The sequence below is a fragment of the Gopherus evgoodei genome, chromosome 4, assembly GCF_007399415.2.
Source record: "Gopherus evgoodei ecotype Sinaloan lineage chromosome 4, rGopEvg1_v1.p, whole genome shotgun sequence".
In the NCBI taxonomy this organism is placed as follows: Eukaryota; Metazoa; Chordata; order Testudines; family Testudinidae; genus Gopherus; species Gopherus evgoodei.
Window position 1 is genome coordinate 70,333,989 of NC_044325.1, and position 22,481 is coordinate 70,356,469.

General features: G+C 46.2%; 1 protein-coding gene across 4 annotated transcripts in view; it reads left to right on the forward strand.

Moving 5' to 3' along the window:
* The first annotated feature begins 21,196 nt into the window (after positions 1-21,196).
* The window catches only part of SLC8A3 (solute carrier family 8 member A3), a 209,190-nt gene continuing 207,905 nt past the window's right edge, over positions 21,197-22,481 (forward strand). For all 4 annotated transcript variants that reach the window (XM_030559681.1, XM_030559683.1, XM_030559682.1 and 1 more), the window contains exon 1: positions 21,197-21,676. The gene's annotated coding sequence lies outside the window, so the exon portion shown is untranslated. The remainder of the gene's footprint in view (positions 21,677-22,481) is intronic.

A 22,481-nucleotide genomic window follows, 5' to 3' on the forward strand; every position in this document is an offset into this window, starting at 1 on the left:
AATAGACACAACTGCTGGCAGGAAATTGATCACACAGCAGCATGCCTGCTGCCATGGGGAATGTGACAGCATTGACAGAGTGTCTCTTTCTGGTGGTGACTCCAGAATCCCCTGAAATACAGTATAAAGCCTAGTATCCAATTTCCCATGCTCTGTAATTCTGTATGTGTGCGTCAGTCAGAACTGTGTGTCATTATCCGACGATCTATCACATTAAAACATGGGGGAAGGAAAACCACCCTGGAAGGGAAAAGTAATGCTTTGTAGCCTTTGAAGCACATCCCGTTTAGTCTTGGCCTCTGAAACTTTCATTTAGTCTTGTACCCTCCCAAAAGGTTCTGCCCATAGCCCAGCACTTCACTGTACTCGCAACAAGAGACTGAGGTTGGGGCTAGTGCAGGGGTTCTCAACCTTATTCTTTCTGCAGCCTTCCCCCCACCCCCCCAGCCCATGCTATAAAAACTCCATGGCCCACCTGTGTCACAACTGATTTTCTGCATGCCAAAAAAAAGCCAGGGCTGGCGTTCAGGGGCAGCAAAGAGGGGGGGGGGCATACCACACAGACCCCCATGAAGCTAAGCTGCTCAGGCTTAGGCTTCAGCCCTGTGCAGAGGAGCGTTGGCTTTCTGCCCTGGGCTCCAGTAAGTCTGATGCTGGCCCTGCCTGACGGACCCCCTGAAAACTGCTCGCAGCCCCCCAGGGGTTTTGGACCCCTGGTTGAGAACCACTGGACTAGTGCAGACAAAGCAGCATATACCTCAACATGTGTTTAAATTGTCAAGTCCAAGCCTAATATTCCCTCTAGGCCAGGGGTGGGCAAACTTTTTGCCCTGAGGGCCACATCTGGGTGGGGAAATTGCATGCAGAGCCACGAATGTAGGACTGGGGCAGGGGTTGGGGTGTGGGAGAGGGTACAGTGTGCAGGAAGGGGCTCAGGGCAAGGGGTTGGGGTATAGGAATGGTGCAGGGTGTACAAGGGGCTCACGGCAGCGGGTTGGGGTGCAGAGTGCGGGAGGGAGCTCAGGGCAGGGGGTTGGGGTGTGACAAGGGGTTGTGGGGGCTCAAGGTGGGACTTGGGGAGTGGCAGGGGGCTGGGGTGCAGGCTCTGGCCCAGTGCCACTTACCTTGAGTGCATCCGGGGTGGCAGCAGCACACAGCAGGGCTAAAGCTGGTGCCCTGGCCCTGGCCATGTGCCACTCCCAGAAGCAGCTGGCACCACGTCCCTGCAGCCCCTGGGGGCGGGAGGGGCAGGGCAGAGGGCTCCGCATGCTGCCTTCGCTTGCAAGTACCTCCCCCAAAGTTCCCACTGGCTGAGGTTCCCCATTCCAACCAATGGGAGCTGTGAGAGGTGGTGCCTGCAGGCAAGGGCAGCGGACAGAGCCCTCTGCCCTCTTCCCTTTCCCTCTCTTCCCCTCCCTCAGGAACTGCAGGGACGTGGTACCGGTTACTTCTGGGAGCAGCGCGAGGCCAGGGCAGGCAGGGAGCCTGCCTTAGTCCCGCTGCGCCATGGGGATAGCAATCCCGCGGGCCAAATCCAAAGCCCTGACATGCCAGATCCGGCCCACTCCGATCTAGGCTTTAATCTTACTAGTTTAGCATGTATAAAAGGAGGGTGTCTGCCTACACTAGCCTTTTCAAATGTTAGTTAGCATATGTTGCCTGACGCCTAGCATCACACCTTTCGTTCTAGTCTGCCCTAGGAGGTTAAGGTTGAAGGAGGGAAGAGTCCAGGCTCTGTAATAGGAAAGTATCTTTTCTCCTCCCTCATGCCCATTATTAAGCAACAGACTTGCCCTCTCCAGGTGTGCTTTTGTCTGACTTCACAGCCTCCACAGGGCTGCGCCCTGTTGGCAGTAGGATGGGAGCCTCCCAAGAAATAATGAGGGTGATGCAGAAAGTACGACTCATCACTCAGAGCAAGCACTATGTCAGGGGTGGGCAAACTCCGGCCTGTCAGGGCTTTGGATCTGGCCTGTGGGATTGCCACCCTCGTGGTGCAGGAGGGCTAAGGCAGACTCCCTGCCTGCTTTGGTCTGCACTGCTCCTGGAAGCAGCCAGCACTATGTCCCTGTGGCCCCTGGAGGGGTGGAGTGAGGGCACAGAGGGCTCGATGCACTGCCCTTGCCTGCAGGCACCACATCCCGCAGCTCCCGTTGGCTGGGAATGGGGAACTGCAGCCTATGGGAGCTTTGGGGGAGGTACCTGCAGGCAAGGGCAGTGCGTGCAGGCCTCTCCCCATCCTGGAGCTGCATAGATGTGGTGCCGGCTGTTTCCGGGAGCAGCTTGGGGGTCAGGGCAGGCAGGGAGCCTGTCTTAGCCCTGCTGCACGCCGCTGCCACCCTGGAGCCACTCAAGGTAAGCGGTGCCAGGCTGGAGCCCATACCCCTCCTGTGCCCCGCACCCCAACCCCCTGCCCTGAGCCCCCTGCTGCACACTGCAATCCCTCCCGTGCCCCTGCCCCAGCCCTACATTCATGGCCTTGCATGCAATTTCCCCACCCAGATGTGGCCCTCAGGCCAAAAAGTTTGCCCACCGCTGCACTATGCTCTTAGCTTTGAGAGACTGGCCCAAAGTTAATGCGAGTCTTTGAGCCAGTAATGAACTGATGTGCCGTTTGCTGTTAAGGGAATGATGCTGTTGGAGTTGCTGTCTTTAGGACAAGACTTAAACCTGAGATATGTGTCCTTATGCTCTTGTGACACTTTGCACACAGCATGTGTTCAGCGATGGAGTTCTGACGAAATGCCAAGTTACGTTCTGCTTCCTAAACTTTCCCCTGCAATTTGTTGGACTGAGCACGCTTCGCTTGTAGCCTGAACCCACTGTCTTGTTTCTTTTCTGCTGTTAAGCAGTTGCTGCAGTGTAACACAGAGTGAGTTACTATCCATGTTGGATCTCCCACTAACTTCAATAGGAGAAGGATAAAGCTCCTGGAGGCTTGGGATAGGCGTTATCTAAATAACTCTACATAAAAGAGATGCTTCAATAGGTCAGGGCTTCGCTGTGCTAATCACTGTACGAACATCTAGTAAAGGACAGACCCTGCCCCAAAGAGTTCACAATTACGTAATGAGAAATCTAGTGCGTCCCTTCCTCTTCTGGACAGAACCAGAATTGCAATTGTCTTATGTCCTAGCAGCTGTAGGAAATTCTCCTTTTGTGCAAGAGGTAGGCATGTGTGCTTTTGGGACTCAATCCTGCAAGATGCTGAGGGACTCTCGCCCCAATTAGCAAAGCACGGGAGTGGTCCCACTGAAATCAGTGAGACCCCTTGTGCTTAAAGCTAGGCACATGCTTTGCTGGGTCAGCACCAGAGTCCTTGCAGGAACATGCGCTTGAAGACTGATCAGAATTCTGTCCTTGCTGGTGCTGTGAATTTCCACATGCCAATGCCATGCAGCATAGTGATAAATGGGAAGCCCAAAGGGTATGTCTACCCTGCGGCTGGGAACAAGCCTCCAAGCCCAAGTAACCAGACTTGCACTAGAGGGGCTCAAGCTAATGTACTAAAAATAGCCACATGGACGTTCTCCCTTGGGATCTGCAGTGTAAGAGGTTGGGTGGGCTTGAGAGGCCAAGGCAGAACGTCCACATTGCTCTTTCGAGCATACTAGCTGAAACCTCCCTAGTACAAGTCTGTCTTCCCACACTGGTAGGCAGAGGTGGCTCTAGGAATTTTGCCGCCCAAAGCACGGCAGGTAGGCTGCCTTCGGCGGCTTGCCTGCGGGAGTAGTCCGCCAGTCCCGCAGCTTCACCATACCCGCCACTGAATTGCTGCCAAATCCGCTTGGAGCTTTGGTGCGTGGAGCCATTGCTGCTGGTAGGCACTCTTCCAGCTGCAGTTTAGACACACCCTAAGTGCCTATGTATTTACTAAGTGTTGAGAAGATGCTGCAGTGGTGGTATTTACAAATCAACACCTGTGAAGGAAACCCCACCAGCTCAGCAGCTCATAGATTTCTCTTGTAACCCTTCAAACTTTTTTTTTTCTGTTATACATCAAACCAAACGAACAAAACCTTTTAAGATGTTTTGTTCTTAACCCCTCTCTTCGCACCTCTCCTGTAACTGGGGCCTACAGAGGGACTTGACAATGTGAGAATGAGCTTGCTGCAGTTGCGATTGCATAGAGGCAGAGGTTTGAGACCTCCACGTTTCATGGTGAAAACAACACTTATAAAATTAAACCGCGATTTCACACATCCTGATACTCTGTGAAAATGATTGGATGCTGTGTCTGGGGGACGGGAAGGATCTTGCTGAGATTTAGTTCCTTCTAATCATGTGTAGTGGGTTTTTTATTTTATTTAATTTATTTTTTTAAAGTGTATTCACTGCTCATGAAAGTCGCCAGGAGCCTGATGTCTTGATTCATCTGTGGAACAGGAACTGCAAGGAGATGGCAGTGCAGGTTTCCCTGCTGCCCAGCCACTGGGCCGTCCCTTTCAGATGCAGAGGAATTCCTTTTCATGGAATTACTTGAAAAGTGAACAATAAAAGGTTCAAATGTTGCTGAAATATGTTCACTTTATGCCAAGATCTGCATGCATGCAAACTACTGTGGAAATTGGACTCAGTGCCCCAGAGTATGCTTTGCTCCTTCCACAAAAGACCTGTTCAGTGTCTTGGTTATGCCAAGAGGGATAACCAGGGAAGAATGCTGGGTATGGATCTGTCTGTGGGTTTCATACTGTGCTCATCAGTGACATCTGAATTGTAGCAAGCTGAGTGGAAGAAGCCTGAGGGACTCTGTGCAGAGCAGGGCAGGCAGAATGCCCCTGGAAGCACTGGTGGTGCACGCTGTGTAGCACTTATAGTTGCTGGAGAAAAATATAATATGCACTTCACGCAGTGCCTTCTGCCAGATGCTAGCAGGTACCTGGGGATGGGTCCTTGGCTTTGCCCCACAGAGGCTGACTGGCAATGGACGTTGTGGAGAGCTGATGGCTGTTAGCCATTATTCCCCCGTGCATTTGTGGAGTGACAGTAGCAGTATTCTGCCTGGATCTGCGGGAAAGGAAAGCTATGCATGGGTAGAGGGAAGGAGGTTCCCTCTACCTTCTTTCTCTCCCAGTGGGAAGATGGCACAAAAAGGGAAAATATAAAACAAAGAGGCAGAAAAATGGATGTATACATAGGGGTCCAACCCTGCATTCAATTCACAAATCAAACTCCTACTGAAATCTTGTATCCTCAGTCAGATGACCACAGGGGCAATGTTGGGTGAATTAAGATGCAGGACTGAGCCCCAAACCAGTTGTGATAATACCCTGACAATATCCTGTTATATTCTGAACAGACCTTGTGGAATTAAGATCAACTTTATGGAATTATTGAATGAGGGTAATACTTCTGGGGTGGGTACATCAGATTAAAAATGTAATTGTGTATGTGGTGATGGCATTATATGTACCGTCTCTCGTAGGGAGCGGGGATGCTAGTGAACTTACTCAAGCCCTTTGAAGTCCCCCAGGAAGAGATGCATACACTAGTTCAACCTGGATTTTCCAGAGACCAACAGACAGACTTTTGTATAAAAGCCTGTGTTTTAAACTAACTCCGGGCCTTCTTCCTGATCCAGGAAATGGACAGGACTCCTGGTCCCTGGAGAGTCCCAGTCCTTAGGGGAGGATTGGAAAGACTTGGCCCGGGGGAGGGGGGGCATGGCAATGGGATATGGGAAGATAGCACCAACGGGGTTCACGCAGCTCCACAGATGTTCCTTGTACCTCACTTAGGGGTGGCTTTGGTGGCAGGGCAGCCACACAGATAAATGGAGGGTTAAGCAGCCCTCAGGGGGGCTGCACAAAACCCAACCAATGGGAGGAGGGCCTGTAAAGAGTCAATCAGGGTCATATAAGAAGGGCTGCTCAACAGAGCAGGGGCAGTCTCTCCCTGGAGTGCAATGGAGAAGGACTGGCTGCCTTAGAGAAGTACCTTAGATAAAGCAGTGCTGGGCAGGGTCAATAGGGAGCTCCAGCCTGAGGAATGTCAGACTGAAGCCCCTGATACACAGAGCCGGGAAGATGCTGAGGCTGCGGGGAAGTGGCTCAGGAAAATGGAGGAGTGGCCACTTGCTATAGGGTCCCTGGGTCAGGGCCCAGAGTAGCAGGTGGGACCGGGCCCCTCCTCCTCCTTCCTCTACTTGCCACAGAGGGGGTTGGCCAGAATTCAGACTGCAGTTTGCCCCATGAGGTGAGGAGCTAGACCAAAGGCTGCAGTAGGCCACAGCGGCAAGTGGATGGACTAGAGATAGCTGGTTCCCCAGAAAGCAGAAAGTGGAGTGGGGCAGTGCCGGAAGGCCATGCCTAGAAGAGGATGCAGGGGAGTGACGCAGGTCTTAGAAGTGGAACAGAAGTGATGGCAGTGAGACACCACTAGAGGAAGGCACATTGGCAACCAAGAGCTAATTCCCAGCACGGCCAGCGGGAGGTGTTGCGGTGGGGAGTCCCGCCCCATTACACAACCAGATGGGCTATTGAGCCTTCAGCCATGAGCACAGGAGGGTTCTGTCCCCTCTGCAAAGACCTCACCAGCAAACGCTGCGTGTTTGTTCAGGCTCAGTGCTCTGTCTAAGAGTGTGCTGGATGGAACACCACCTCTCTGACCAAGCTTTCCGCTAACCACACAGGTTCTTAAATCCACTGGCATTTAACTGACTTGACTAGGGTTTCCCATCTCTTTCTTTTAAGAACATCAAGTTTGGAATTGCATGGTCATGGTGCTCCCTATATTAAATTTGTTATTTGCTTTAATTCCAACCCTTGCAAAGGGCATGCAGATCCTGTGGAGATGGGCACTTTATTAATGTGTGTGACAATAGTGAATATGTTGGGGGAGGGAAGTACCACTGGATTTTATTTGTAGGGGTCTGATGAGACTGACAGAACTCCCTGATTTTAATCAAATGTATCTTGAACTCTTTTTAGCTTCACCTCAGTTTTGCATAGAGGTTTGGGGTTTGTACAAATGAAGAGGGGTTTCCTGAGCTGCCTCTGATTGGAGTATTGCATTGCCCTAGGAGGAAACCCCTCATTTCTGCATCAAGCCGTCCTTGGGTGGTACCTCCATTGGGTTCTCAGGAGCTGAAGGTTTTGAGGATCATGCCCCAAGTTTACATCTGTCAAGACGGTCACAGCAGTGCTTCTTCCTTGGCTCGAGTCACTGCTATAACTTCAGGTTTCAGAGTAGCAGCCATGTTAGTCTGTATCCGCAAAAAGAACAGAAGTAATTGTGGCACCTTAGAGACTAACAAATTTATTTCAGCATGAGCTTTCGTGAGCTACAGCTCACTTCTTCAGATGCATAGAATGGAACACACAGACAGGAGATATTTATACATACAGAGAACATGAAAAGGTGGTAGTAGCCATGGCAACTGTAAGAGGCCAATCAATTGAGATGAGCTATCATCAGCAGGAGAAAAAAAAAAACTTTAGAAGTGATAATTAAGATGACCCATAGAAGGTGTGAGGAGAACTTAACATAGGGAAATAGATTCAATTAGTGTAATGACCCAACCATTCCCAGTCTCTGTTTAAGCCTGAGTTAATTGTATCTAATTTTGGAGTCTGTTTTTGAAGTTTTTTTGTTGCAAAATTGCCACCTTCAAGTCTGTCACTGGGTGGTTAGAATGGTTGAAGTGTTCTCCCACTGGTTTTTGAATATTATGATTCCTGATGTCAGATTTGTGTCCATTTATTCTCTTGCATAGAGACTGTCCAGTTTGGCCAATGTACATTGCAGAAGGGCATTGCTGGCACATGATGGCACATATCATGTTGGTAGATGTGCAGGTGAAAGAGCCCCTGATGGCGTGGCTGATGTGATTAGGTCCTATGAAGGTGTTACTTGAATAGATATGTGGACAGAGCTGGCATTGGGCTTTGTTGCAAAGATAGGTTCCTGGGTTAGTGTTTATGTTGTATGGTGTGCGGTTGCTGGTGAATATTTGCTTCAGGTTGGGAGGCTGTCTATAAGCGAGGACTGGCCTGTCTCCCAAGATCTGTGAGAGTGAGGGATCACCTTTAAGGATAGGTTGTAGATCTTTGATGATGCGCTGGAGACGTTTTAGTTGGGGGCTGTAGGTGATGGCTAGTGGCGTTCTGTTATTTTCTTTGTTGGGCCTGTCCTGTAGTAGGTGGCTTCTGGGTACTGTAGCTCACGAAAGCTCATGCTGAAATAAATTTGTTAGTCTCTAAGGTGCCACAAGTACTCCTGTTCTTTTTGCTATAACTTCAACACCATGAACCGTATGTCTTATGAAACATACAACACATAGGTGAAAATGGGGAATTTTTCCCTCTGGAGTTTGTGTTCATGACCCTCTGGGAGTTCTAAATTGCTTGTTGTGGACTAGTCACAAAAGTGACATGTGCCCTTTTCAGTGGCAGACTGGTGAGCACTGGGGAGTGGGGAAAACGACCTAGCAGAGCAAATCTGCAAAATGATCTGCTGCCACACAGCCCCATCTAACATTGGAATAAATACCTGGAAGCCATGCAAGGGTTAAATGTACGTGCCATTGCAGGAGACCCTCCCAATATCTGAATAGGATAGGCTTGTTAACCCAAGGTTTAAGGCAGCTAAGTGAAGTATTTTAGCTGTTCCTAGGTTAACTCCCCTATTGGCTCCAAAGCAGTGCCCCTGTTCAGAGTGTAACAGAGCCCCTCCAAGCCCATTGCTTTTAAGTGACACCTTCCCAGTGAGTGATAGCCAAGCACATGTACTTGCAAAACGGATTTGAGGGTGTTTGATACAGAGTGAGATAAACATTGGTTCTGGAAGTGAGGGCGCAGGAAAGGAAGCAGAGGAGGGAGAAGTGTTTTGGCTGGACAGTCTGAACATGGGGCTGGGTATCTGTTTTTTATTTTGTTCGTTCTTATTCAAAGCATTAACAGAAAAGATGTAGCAAAGAATCCTGTGGCACCTTCTAGACTAACAGACGTTTTGGAGCATGAGCTTTCGTGGGTGAATACCCACTTTCTCAGATGCAAGAAATGACGTAGCTGTTCTAGATAAATAGATGAGGAAAGGCCACCTAGGGTGTATGTCTCTTTCTTCTCTATAAGGAATTATCCTGCCCAAGAAGTCTTGACTATTCAGAAGACGGGACAATATTGGGGAGATGAATGGATGTAGTTTCTCATTTTATTTAAAGTGGGCAAATTTAGTCACGATACAAAAGTACTCATTGAAGTGATAGACAACAGCTGCTATTTTTTTTAACTCTAGTCGATCCTTTCGCAATTAAAAAAAAAAAGCACTCTGCGCACCTGCCATGCAACTGTGTCTAGGCCAAATGGTTTGTGTGTAGCAGTCATTGATCTGTTGTATGCAAGTAGTGAATTGCTTGTTCTCAGGGTCATAATCTAAATGCTGCTCTAGGAGAGGCAGGCTATTAGGAGAGGTGACTAAATGGGAGAACACTCTTTAGTGGAGAGCCAATGTTTTATTTAATAAACCACAGTTCACTACCCTTGTTCACTGGAATCAGATCATGCATTCAGAATCACTTATTACAATCTATTTACTTACATTCTCATTAGCCTTGCTCTTATCACTCTTTTGCATACGCTGTAAACTATTTGATCCAAAACATTTCACATATAAAAAGGACAGTCTAATCATAGAGAGATGGGAGAGCTAAGAACTAGCCCTCTGTCCTAGGGGTTAGGAGCAGAGCTGATGTACAGCTAATATAAGGGCTGTATGCTGACCAGACATCCTCTTAGGGCTGCTTCTGCTATCCTGAAGGCCATTCAATGCCATCAGAGTGAGAATCAGACCCAATAACAGAGAGTATAGTCCCTTTAAGTACTATGTGAACCCAGACAGTCAAGAAGGTCACATGAATCCTAGGGAAGGAGCTGTGGCCTGGGGAGAGTTTAGGATTGTGGTTTTGTTACTTTTATTACCCTGGAAGGGTAGACTTCTAAGTGTGACTGAAGGACTAAAATATCCGCAATAGGAGAGTAACTCTATGGAGAGACTTTGATTCAGCAAAACACTTAAGAACAGGCTTCAAAACAAAGCATCTGCTTAAATCCCATTGGGACTGTGCTTCATTGCTTTACTGAATCAGGGCTAGAGAGAGGTAAACTACTCCAACAGTAAGAGACAGACTGTCTCCCAATGTGGAAAGTGAGGCACACTTGCAGCCTGACGGCAAGAGGCACGGCACCCATCTAAAAGCCTATATTGTTCTAACTGCATATAATTAAATTAGCATTTTGCCTGTATTGAATGTTCTCTGTTATGTCTACAGGTGCATTATTCACCTCTTTCCCCCTAATTAACTGACCTACTCTTTGTAGGCCCATTTTCTCCACCCCATTGTTAATAAAATGGAATCAGTGTCTTTGGGAGGGAAGCTTAGATTGTATCTAATTGTTCAAGGGAAAGAGGCATGTCTAGCTGTCAGGTTTTGTCCCAGATTTCTAACGTAAGATATCCTGTTGGATAGGAGCTCCTTTGAACAGGTGTCTGCTGAAAATTATTATGTTGACTTTAAGGGAGCAGTGAAATCTTGTTCCATATTTATCCAGCGTTTGTGATGCCCACACCAGCAAGGCCTATAATTGTTCTACCCCATAATATTCTGTAAGGTCTGGGGCTTCCATTTTGAAATCTCACATGCTTGAAGTTGTGACTACTCACCTGTTTAAAGTTAAGCATGTGCTTAAGAACTGGATTGGGCCATATGGGGATTCCATCCATTTCCTAAATGTGGTTTCCATTCCCATGCCATGCAGCAAGTTTGAAAAATAATTCCATCCAACCCTTTCAAATGCCTTCTCTTGATCGTGTGACAGCAACATGACCTGTGTAGTATTTGCCTGGGTCAAATAGATGACATCTGCAAGTGTCAAAAGGTAATCTGCAGTCTACAATAATATTTGTGTCTCTCTTAATTAATAGTTGTAGCAGAATCTAGCCTATTAGCAAGCACCTTGGCAAGTACTTGCTACCTTCATGGAAGCTGGAAGGAGGAATCCAGGATGCTGGAGGGAAGAGTTTTTGGAGGAGGCATCAGGAACCCAGTCTGTGTGCATGTGGCTTCAATGCTAGCTGCTGTTGCAGCACTTCTGTAAATAGTGCTCTTAATGAAAAGCCAGTTTAGTTTTAGAAACATGGAGTCCTCTCAACGTATTGCTCAGCATGTGGTACATGAAACAGACAATATCTTGGTATCAGTGTTTAAAAAGAAAATACCTCTGTTGGAGGCATAATCAGTTTTGCCTTGGCTGGGTTTCAAAATCAATGGGAGAAGGTCATATTTCATTGTGGTGTGGTGTGTGTGTGTGTTTTCATTTATTTATTTATTTGTTGACTTTGAGATAAAAGTCTGGGAAATTATTTAAGAAAATTAAAAGCTTAGGAGTGAGATTCTTTCCTGGATCTTGGTAATATGTACATGAGAACCCATCAGACCCTGGAGACTTCCTTACAGGCTCTTAGTCTATTGTATTATTTTCTTATTGACAATATAAATCTCTTCTACACTGATGGCTCTTTTGAAACCTGCTTTTGGTCCTTAGTGAGAATAGGTAAATGAGTAGTTGCAATATACTATCATCATCTGGTTTTCATTTATCTGGATTTCACTGGAGGCATAAAAGCTCACAATTTACATTTTTGGGTTGTAGCTGAGGTATGTTGTTTAGCAATCACTCTAAAATGTCATCAAAGGATTAGTTAAAGGAGTCTTCCCTTCTCCCAGAGAGTTTTCCTTGCTACGCTCCCTAGTTGGCAACCAATATGTTGGGGAAAATCCTTTTAAAAGGAAATAAATTAAAAAATAAAATCCTATTCCACCCCATTCCAGTGTGTTGCCTCATCTGCCCTATCCCAGACCAGCTGACAGGCAGTACACTCCAACTCCTTACTCCTGTCATCCCATTCCTAGTGCTCTTTCTGCCCTTCATGCATCTGAAGAAGTGGGTATTCACCCATGAAAGCTCATGCTCCAAAACGTCTGTTAGTCTATAAGGTGCCACAGGATTCTTTGCTGTTTCTGCCCTTTGTTTGCTATAGCAATGTGTGTGCCAATACAGCTCCTAAGAATCAAAGCTAAAATGGAAAGTTTGGAACAAATAGAATGTCACTGTCCTAGACACTTTCTCTCCAACAGCCAGCATCTTCTCTTTTCTACTTCCTGTCTCTACCCTCACTTCTATCTGTCACCATATGTGCTCTTTGAAAGACATCTGTTCCATTTACTGGTCCTCTGGGTCGTGACTTGTTGCTGCTTCAACAGAGACTTTCTGCTAGTCCTGTTTCTTTCCTCCTTGAAGCACAATTCCAGCTCCTCTAGGAACTGTTCATGCTCCGCTACTGTACTGTAGTACAGCAATGTCAATTGGATGCCCAGATGGGATTTTATATTGGCCTGGAACAGCATTTCAGGGATCCTGATGAGCCTTCCTCTCATTCTTAATGTAAGTGAAGACCTCTTGGAAACATAACCACACTTTATCCATATGCCTCCAGTGGGGAACTTGGTGCTCCAATGAGTCTCATTGAGGACCTGATCTCACATAAATTTAATTCTCTGCAGGACTGAGACCTAAGTGATTCTTGCCCTCATGGTAGTGCAGTTGTACAGCCTTATCCCTAGGGCAGGACCTGGCAGCTGCCTGTGGAAATATGCTCTGGTTATATACACAGGAGCTCCTTTCTCCTTAACCAAGGGTTCTTTTAGCAGTGTTTCCTTACTTTTTTAGGGTTCCCTTTTATATTCCTCTGTTAGTGCCTTCCCACCCTTCTATTATCTTTTCTTTCCTTATTCTCCAGATCATCCATTTTTTAGCTCCAAATCAAGCTCTTTACCTTTCAAGTTTCTTATGTATATCAGTTAGTGCATCTGCATATATTTGTTTCTGCCTGCCTTGACTTCAGGCACTCGATTAGCAAGTTCTTCTGTATTTCTCATTAATTCCCCTGAGCAGGTTTGCATCTCAGATCCCATTGATCTTGATTCAGACATTAATTGTCTGTCTGCCTTTGTGGCACCACACTCCTTGTCTTCCCCAATTGTACTTTATTTATGAGGGGCACGCTGGGCCTCCTTGGCGACTTGTACACAAAGGCTGTTCGGAGAGAGAGGCCCTCTTCACAAGCATATGTTTCAGGGTCTCTTGTTTTTAAAATGGCATGTGTAAAGTACAGCAGAGTTCCAGTAAAGAGCAGTCCTTTTTGCTGCAGTGACGCGCCTCCCCCCCTTTCATCAGCTGAAGTTTGTCCAATAAAAGATATTCCCTCACCCACCTTGTGTCTCTAATAGCCTGGGGCTGCCATGGCCACTCTGCATGTATCCCCACGCCCTGAGTATTTGGAACAAAGTGAGTTATGAAACTGATCAGACAGAAGAGAGAGAAACGGATTGAGGTGGGGGAATGGTAGACAAAAGCAGCCTCTCCTCTGGGCTCACTGCAACCCCACTGGTGGGGTCTCCAGAGTGAGTGGGGAAGAAGAAGGAAGCAGTACCCTGTCCCTGCCTGTTTTGGGCTCCCAAAAGCTCACAAGTGGATCCTCTATTCGGTCATTTTAATAAACCTTAATACTTAGGCTGGCATCAGAAACTCTGGCATTGGGTACTGGGTAAGTGGCAGCTTTTTTCAGCAGTACATGCATCTGACCTAGCCACAGACATTCATGCCTTTGCCACATCCAGGCTGGGTTACTGCCATGCACTCTAGTTGGGGCTGCCAAGTTACTTGAAGACTACTCTGAAGCTACTATACAACTAATACAAAAGGTGGTCTGTCTGCTTAGTGGAGTAAGTTGATGTGAGCACGTTATTCCTGTGCTTTGTGAACTGCCTGAGCTCCTATGTGCTTCTAAGGGCAATGTAAGGTGTCTATAATCTATACAGCCCCTCCTATGGTATGGGACCTAACTACCTTAAAGACCACCTAGTCCACTGTGCACCATCACAACAGCTAAGATCAGCGGAGGCAGTCTTGTTTTCAGTCCCTAGATATGCCGTCTTGAAGGGTGGATGAAACACATGTTCAATGGCGAGTCTCTGACTATGGAATATGCTCCATATAGCTCCCTACCAGACCCTGAGTTTGACTTTTGGTCCAGAAGTTCTCCTGGAGATCACTTGTACGGAGAGTTTTCCTGTGGCAGCTTGGGATAGCACAGAGAAGATGATGTTTGGGGCATCAATTGTTTAAATTAACATGTTGCTCACTTTTATGTTATGTTCTCAGGGGCCAGCATGTAGAGCCTTCAAAAATCATTAAATACATGTGACATGACCGCCCCCCCCCAACGGTAGAACTTAGCAATGTAGATATTGACCCCTAAATTAAATGCTAAAAGTGCAGCTCCACTCTGACTAGATACTGACGTTTTCTTCAACAGGTCTGTGTGTCATAGCCAGACTTGCTGGCTTTAGTAGTTCAAAGATTTTACTCCTGCTAGCCTTGCAGAGCCAGCCCAGCTCAGAGTGGGGGAACTGCATTCTCTTCTGCCTTCTGAATCATCCACAGAACTCCAGTTACAGGGCCAAACCTGTGCATGAGGCTAATGGGGCTGCCCAGCTATCACTGGGATCATTAGCAAACGCCAGTGGGATTGTGCAGGGGACACCAGATACAATTTGCCCTGCAGCACCTTTATTGCTAGTGGTGGTCCGTGTGAAGAGCCCAGTCATGCTCTGAGCCTTGGCTGTGTTTGCAGAGCTAGCTGGTAGAGAAACCAGCATTTTCCTTGTAAACTGAGCTCATTTGCTCTGGAGTCACATATTTGTTTTGTTTTGCAAAGTCAAACTGCACTTTTAGGGTTCTCCAGCTGAAATCCTACTAATAAATGCCACATTATCCAACCTCTTCAGATGCTGAAATGAAGAGATGGCTGATGAAAGCTGAATAAGGAAGAAAAGCAGAGCTATAAGAAACATGTAGATAATGAAACCCAAATCCAGGTGATCCCAGGCCAGGTTTGAACGAAAACGGTTCGCTCATCTAACTCCATTGGACACAAGTAACTCTCATTGACTTCTGTTACTTGTGGCCTGTATGGGGACAATAAGGTCTTCAGTGTTGTGCTGAGTGCTGAATGAATGGGAAAGAAGTGAGTAAAAGCAATGCATCTTTGAAACCGCTCTGAGGCAGATAGGGGAGCAACTGGCACCAGAAGAGAAAAGCAAAGGCCTGGGAGCTGGTACATTTCTGTGAGTGTGCTTAATGAGAGAATCCAGTTTAATCCTGCTGCCAGCTTGGCTACTTCAGCCAATGTCTGCTACAACACCTGGGTCATTTTAAGATTTGAGATGGAAATCGCATGAAATTCTTTAAAAAACAAAAAAAAAACACAGTAGAAGTGCAGGCTTGTATGGGTACAGAGAGAGACGGCGTAGGAAAGGGCCAGTTTCTATCTGGTCCCAGTGATTCTCCCAAACAACCATGGCGCTAATGGATTTGTGTGTCAGTAGGTGACATTGCCGTTACAGTGCCCTGGCAATGCTTTGGGAAAGCGAGCGTGTGCGTGTGCGTTTGCGTGTGTGAAAGAGAGAGATATCTTTGACAATACCATTTTCAGCCAAGTCCTAGTTCCAGAATATCGAACTTGTGATGAAGTTAAAGGAAGGAAGAACTCATCTGGATTTTAAGATCATGGATTGTTTGTTGCATTGGCAGGTAGAAAAAAAGATCTCTTTATATGAAAAACTGAGTGCCAGCCCTACAGGGCTTGCACACCACGTATTACCAGTAAAATCAACGGGAGTTTCGGAGGTGGCTTCAGTTTTTGAGTACGCAAAGAATTGATGAGTGGGTGGGTCCTTGATATGGAAGCACTGACAGAGAACTGAAGATGGGATCACCCAGGGTCCTGTTAATACTATTACCCCACATTGAGGGGCTGAAAGAGAATATTTTACAAAGGCTTTTGTTTTACCACACACACAATAAAAACAAATGATTATCGGCCTCAGTTGTCATGGTCCGATATGTGTGTGATCCGTCTATGAACATGAAGATAAATGTATGTTAGAAGTAGTCCAGTATTGGTATTCAATTGTTTTCTACTAGGTCTGTCAGGTAACACTAGAAAAATCCCCTGTGCTGAAGTCCAGTATGAAAAAGTGAAATTCAGGTCAGTACTGTGGGAATGTAAACTGCAGTCCAGTGTCTTTAATATACCTGAAACTAACCTACAGTAAGGTACATTTTTCATTGGCAGGTTTGGATATTGCTTGCCTGGATTGGTACCTACCAAAAACATCTTAAGATTATTGAGAAATAAAATATTTAATGCACTCATGTTGTACTAATTTATTTCTTCCTGACTGAGGGACATGAGTTCATGCACATACAAAATGGGGAAAAAAGAGGGAAATGCCTGGGAGCATTTCTTACATGTATTAGGCACAATTTTGGGTATTGGGTTGTAGAGATGAGGTGAAACAAAACGTGTGTATATTAAAGAGTTGTCTGTCTTAAATTATTATCAACCATAAATTTGGGTGTTGCCCCCAGGCCTTGTTCCTATCACCAAGCAGTTTGTACTATCACACCTCAACTCTGGACCAGCTCTCACTGAGAATTAAACAAAAAATAATTGTTTCAAACCACCACAAAAAACCAAAAAAACATTGTGGATTGGAAGAGCTTCTGCACCTGCCGTTAAGGGATGTAGCCTCTTTGCCCCAGGAACTGAAGATATTGGATTAAATCCTGCCCTGAGTTAGTGTGGTAAAATTCCAGAGTAAGTCCTTCAACCCCAATGGAAGTACGAGCATCAGCCCATGAGCCAGCACTAAGGGCAATCTGAGGAAAGGTGTGTTTGAGGAAAGGGTTTGGTCTGGTAAGATGAAGTAGCTGGCACCTAGTGTGACCAGACAGAAAATATGAAAAACTGGGACAGGGGGTGGGAGGTAATAGGAACCTATGTAAGAAAAAGACCCAAAAATTGGAACTGCCCCTATAAAATTGAGACATCTGGTCACCCTACTGGCACCAGAGTAAACCTCATAAGTCAGGCACAAGTCAAGAGGCAGTAGAAACCAGCACCATGAGAAAAATGTTGTGCTGAATACCACCACCATCTCCTGGCTATAGCTAGACCCCTAGAGCTGGTGAAATAGTAAAAACAAAGATCTGTTAACACTTTCCCACAAATAAAAGTGCAGTTTGAGGTGTGTGATGATTTGTGATCAAATGTTTGGACAGTTGCTGCCTAGCTGTAAAAATATTTGAATTCTGAATATTCATTGATCTGAGCAGGAATGGTTATTTGGAAGAAGATTTATACCTGAAGCTCATTATTGGTTGGTCTCTTGTTTAAATATTTGCTGTCCAATCAAGGGAGCTGAAACAATGCCATGTGACATGGTGATGACCTACACACCGTTAAGAGTAAACAGCTCACAGACAACCCAGGAGCTAAAAATTATTCATCCAAATTATTACGTGGTGAATTAACACATTACAAAATTTAGCCCCCTTTTTGTTAATGAATTCTTCATAAGTTGATCCTGATCTTTTGTCCTCCTCAGACAAACAAGTTTGGATATAATTTGCAGGAGATAATGCTGCCCACTTCTTGTTTACAATGTCACCTGAAAGTGAGAATGGGTGTTTGCATGGCACTGTTGTAGCCAGCATCTCAAGATATTTATGTGCCAGATGCACTGAAGATTCATACTCCCTTCGTGCTTCAATCACAATTCCAGAAGACATGCGTCCATGCTAATGACAGGTTCTGCTTGAGAACAATCCAAAGCAGAGCGGACTGATGCATGTTCATTTTCATCATCATGAATCAGATGCCACCACCAGAAGGTTGATTTTCTTTTTTGGTGGTTTGGGTTCTGTAGTTTCTGCATTGGAATGTTGCTCTTTTAAGACATATGAAAGCATTCTCCATGCTTTGTCTCTCTCAGATTTTGGAAGCCACTTCAGATTCTTTAAGCTTGGATCGAGTGCTGTATCTGTCCTTAGAAATCTCATATTGGTACCTTCTTTGCATTTTGTGAAAGTGTTCTTAAAACAGACATGTGCTGGGTCATCATCTGACACTGCTATAACATGAAATATATGGCAGAATATGGGTAAAACACAACAGGAGACATGCAATTCTCCCCCAAGGCATTCAGTTACAAATTTAATTAATGCATTATTTTTTTAACAAGCATCATCAGCATGGAAGCCTATCCTCTGGAATGGTGGCCGAAGCATGAAGGGACATACGAGTGTTTAGCATATCTGGCACGTAAATACCTTGCAACGCTGGCTACAAAAGTGCCATGCAAATGCCTGTCCTCACTTCCAGGTGACACTGTAAATAAGAAGCAGTTAGCAGTATCTCCCATGAATGTAAACAGACTTGTTTGTCTTAGCAATTGGCTGAACAGGAAGTAGGACTGAGTGGACTTGTAGGCTCTAAAGTTTTACATTGTTTTTGTTTTTGAATGCAGTTATATAACAAAAAATCTACATTTGTAAGTTACACTTTCACGGTAAAGAGACTACACTTCGGTACTTGTATGAGGTGAATTGAAAAATACTATTTATTATACTTTGTATTCTGTTTTGTAATAAAATCAATATATTTGAAAATGTAGAAAAACATCCAAAAATATTGAATAAATTTCAATTGGTATTCTGTTGCTTAACAGTGTGATTAATTGCAATTAATTTTTTGGAGTTAATTATGTGAGTTAACTGCGATTAATCAACAGCCCTAATAACAAGCAACAATTCACAGGTAGAGTATAATATAACTAATGAAGCCTCACACCACCCCTGTATAAACAGTGGATGATTGTTTGTATGGCAATAGTGCTAAAGGATCGGGGCCCCATTCAGCTAAGAATCATACAAACACATAGTCTCTGTCCCACTGAGTTTACCCTCTTCATGGACAAGTCAGACACAGGGTAGGAAATAGGAGATATTTTTGTCCTTGTGTTACAGATGGGGAACTGAGACATGAGAAATGGAGTGAGTAGGCCAAGGACACACACATGGGCACAGTTGGGATCAGAAATCCATACTTGTTGACTCCTGGTTCTGTGTCTTAACCACAAAAGCTGTTTTCTTCTTCCATCATACCTTACTTGGTGTCAGGGCTCAGGATTAATAGCAACACTGGTACCAATTCTGTTCTTACACAATGCAGGAATAGGTGTAATGACTGTCACATGACTGATAATGGCCACCGCCCAGGCACCATGTATCAGAAGAAACTGAATGAAACATGACCATACACATAGCTGCCTGTGGCTTAGGCAAAGCATTCTAGCCTTCCCCTGACATTGATAGATCTCAGGGAGTAATGCCATGCTGCTGGTTTTATGCATAGATATTGTTAATAATTGTTTTCCCTGTGTCAGGCATAAAGGACGGTAGAATGGTGAAAGCCTGATGTTAGCCAATAGTGCGAGGGGAGGCGGGGGCGCTGGCTTTTGTATTACTGGGGGGGCCTATGTTTGAGTGTGGGCTACAATCCTGTGCACGTTCTCTGTTGTGTGTGTGCCTGGTGTTGTGTAAATGAGAGCTGCTCCCAGATCCCTCTCTCCCTCTTATTGTCAGATCTGCTCCAGATACTCAGATGAGCTGCCTTGCCTGTGTCAGGAATGGCCCAGCTTATCTGTTGCACAGGTGGCTGTTGCTTGTTCTGGGGTGAACCAGATGGCTAGTTTGTGGTGGGTTTCCTTTCTCGGGATAAACTTGGTGCTTGTCTGATTTTCTAAGGGCAATATTTTCTCTACATGCTTTAGTGTACCTCCAGCAACCCCCTCTCTCTGCCCCATGGAGGCTACAGGCCACATCTGTACTGCTGACTCGGCAGCAGGGGTTGGGTTATTTGTGGAGAGCAGTAGTGGCTGACTTTGGGAGCTGCGTGTGCTTCACAAGTACTGTACATGTGTGATACTTTGCATTCTCCTTGTTTGGCTAGGCAGCCCTCTGCTATTCATTCATTCTTTCTGTAGGTACCTTTTTCCCTGACTTGCCTCTCCTTCCTTGCCTAGCTTCTCACCTCTCCGCATCCCTTTCCTGTCTTAACTTTCTCCATGTATATATCTGCTGCTCTGACAGGCCTGGGGTCAGAGCAGTGACATGGTTCTGGAACAGATTAAGAATGTTCCCCGTTCTACTTTGTGTTGCTAGTCTGCATAGTCACTTTTGACATGGGCAATTTGCGCTTGTGTAAGTGCTTAAGTCTTCAAACTAAAAGCTACTGCTTCAAAACACAGCACAAGTCGAATGATACCAGGGTGATGAGTTTACAACCGAGTAAAGACAGCTTCCCTTTATAAAACAGTACCTCATTCCACAGTAATGCTTGTTACTCTTTTTTTACACTGTAGAGTTTGAGGACTTTGCTCTACAATTCTTCATAATTCTTTCAGAGGTAGCCTACGCCAACAGGTTAATGTTCGGGGAGATACATTCACCCTTCCCTGCTGCGGTTGTGCCTCACAAATATAGAGGCAATTTTAGGCTGTGAAAAACATTGTGTCTGTACATAATTTTGTGTCTTACACAAAATGCAAAGCCATCATTCTGTTCTGTGGTTGTGAAACATGCCTAGCCCAGTCTGCTTTGGCCAAAGTCAAATACCAACATGTGAGGCAGCACATATTTTTAGCCTAAAAATTATTTGCCACCCCTCACAAGTTGTTTGACTTTGGTTAAAAAGATGACTGGGTGGATTCCGCAACCACAAAACAAAGCATGCAGTTTCAAATGAATACCCAGGACACAAAGCTAGGACTGACTCTGCCTATATAATTTTCTTGGCTATATTTAATCTCGCAGATGTGTTTGGCAGATACTTTAAATTTAAGATTTACAATCAATATCTTTTGATCTGAAGATGAGCTCCTGGTATCCCTCAGTCTTCTGACTGAAATATACAAGGTACAAAGTCAAGTCAATAAACTTAGAGGCTCCAGTGGTGATCTCTGTTCAATCAGCCTGTGTGAAATTAATAAAGCTGGTCTGTCTGTATTTATTTTGGACAGGGTTTGTCTGTGGGTTTATTGTGATTTTTTTTCTTTAAACAATCTGGAAACCTCCCCCGCCCCCAATTCAGAAGAATAAATATGCATGCCTTGTAATTCTGTTGCAGTTCTTGCGCCCAGCTGATAGGGTGACGTGCAGTTTGGAGGCTTGGAGATTGGCTTTTTTATTTGGCTTCTTACTGCAGTTGTGCAAACCTCGTTGTCTCTCAGAAGTCAGGCTCAGCGGCTTGCCTGGTGCTGTGATGCTGGAAAGCCTCAGCTGAGCCCCGATGGTGTGAGAGAGAAGGGGGAAGCCCGGCAGATTCGATTGCAATTGGGGCACAATCCAATTTTTCCTCTTCAATCTCCATTCATCCTCCTCTTCATTCTTCCCCTGCCCACATCTCCCCGCCCCAAACTATATTGCACACCCCAGGAGATCAAGGCTGGTGGATTTATCAACATTCAACCACCCCTCCCTGCCCCCCGCCCCCGATTTCCCGATGTACTTCCCCACTCACCCTGACAGCTGCAAAAGAGAGCAGAGGTTTTTCAGCAAGCGAGGCAAGTTGGACTGACATGCAAAGGAGGACCCCGCGCCCCTCCCCAGTCAGTGATTAACCAGCAGATGCAATGAGCTCTGTTTAAGAACCAGCAGGATCTGTACTGGGGAGCAACCTGCCCCCCCGGAAGTCAGTAAGGCAACCAGGAGGGGTAAGTAAGAGGGCTCTATCCCCGCACTGTAGGAAATGCAGGGCGTGTGGTTAAGTTTCCTGCTATGAAGCGGGTTCTGATTTATTGCATGTGAATTCCCCGCTGAGGTGTAGTGGGGTGGTGCGGGGGACAGGGATCTCGCTGTAAGAGCATCCAGCAGAGAAGGGGTTTTAACACTGTAAACCCGGACAGATTTGTCTCAATCGTGCCGTTTTCCTGCCCCCCTGTCTGTGTGTACACGTACAGCTGGAGATAAGCCGCCTGCTGCAGCTTCGCATCCCGGCGCGAGCAGCCTCTGCGCTTGGGCCATGCGAAGAAGCGGGGGGCGTTTTGCAAGGCAGGGGAGCTGCTGTTTCCATGCTCCGGGGTGCTCGGATAACGTGGCTCTGTTTCCCTCCCCTCTGTAATATCATGTTTCGGGGACCAGGAGCTTTCCGGGGGAGGGGGGATGGGTCCAATCTACAATAACAACAAGCCGGCGGCCGCTGAGAGGGAAAACGCTCAGCCCGAGGAGCAGTTGCAGACCCAATCCCGGGCTTCAAGGCGAACGTGCCGAGAGCCCGGCAGCTCCTATGCAAAAGCGAGCGGCGGAGGCTGTAGGGCAGAAGAGGCAGTTTCCAGTGCCCCCTCCCCGGGTTGGGGTGGGGAGCGGAGCGGGCACGTTAGCCGGAGTAAATGCCTCTAATGCAGTGCTATAAATGTCTTGCTTTTCAGTGCCCGACTCGGGCTAGGGAAGCAATGCGAAGGGGCAGCGGGCAGTTTGCACAGCGGTTGAAATTGGCCAGGTGCAATTTCCCCTAGGACA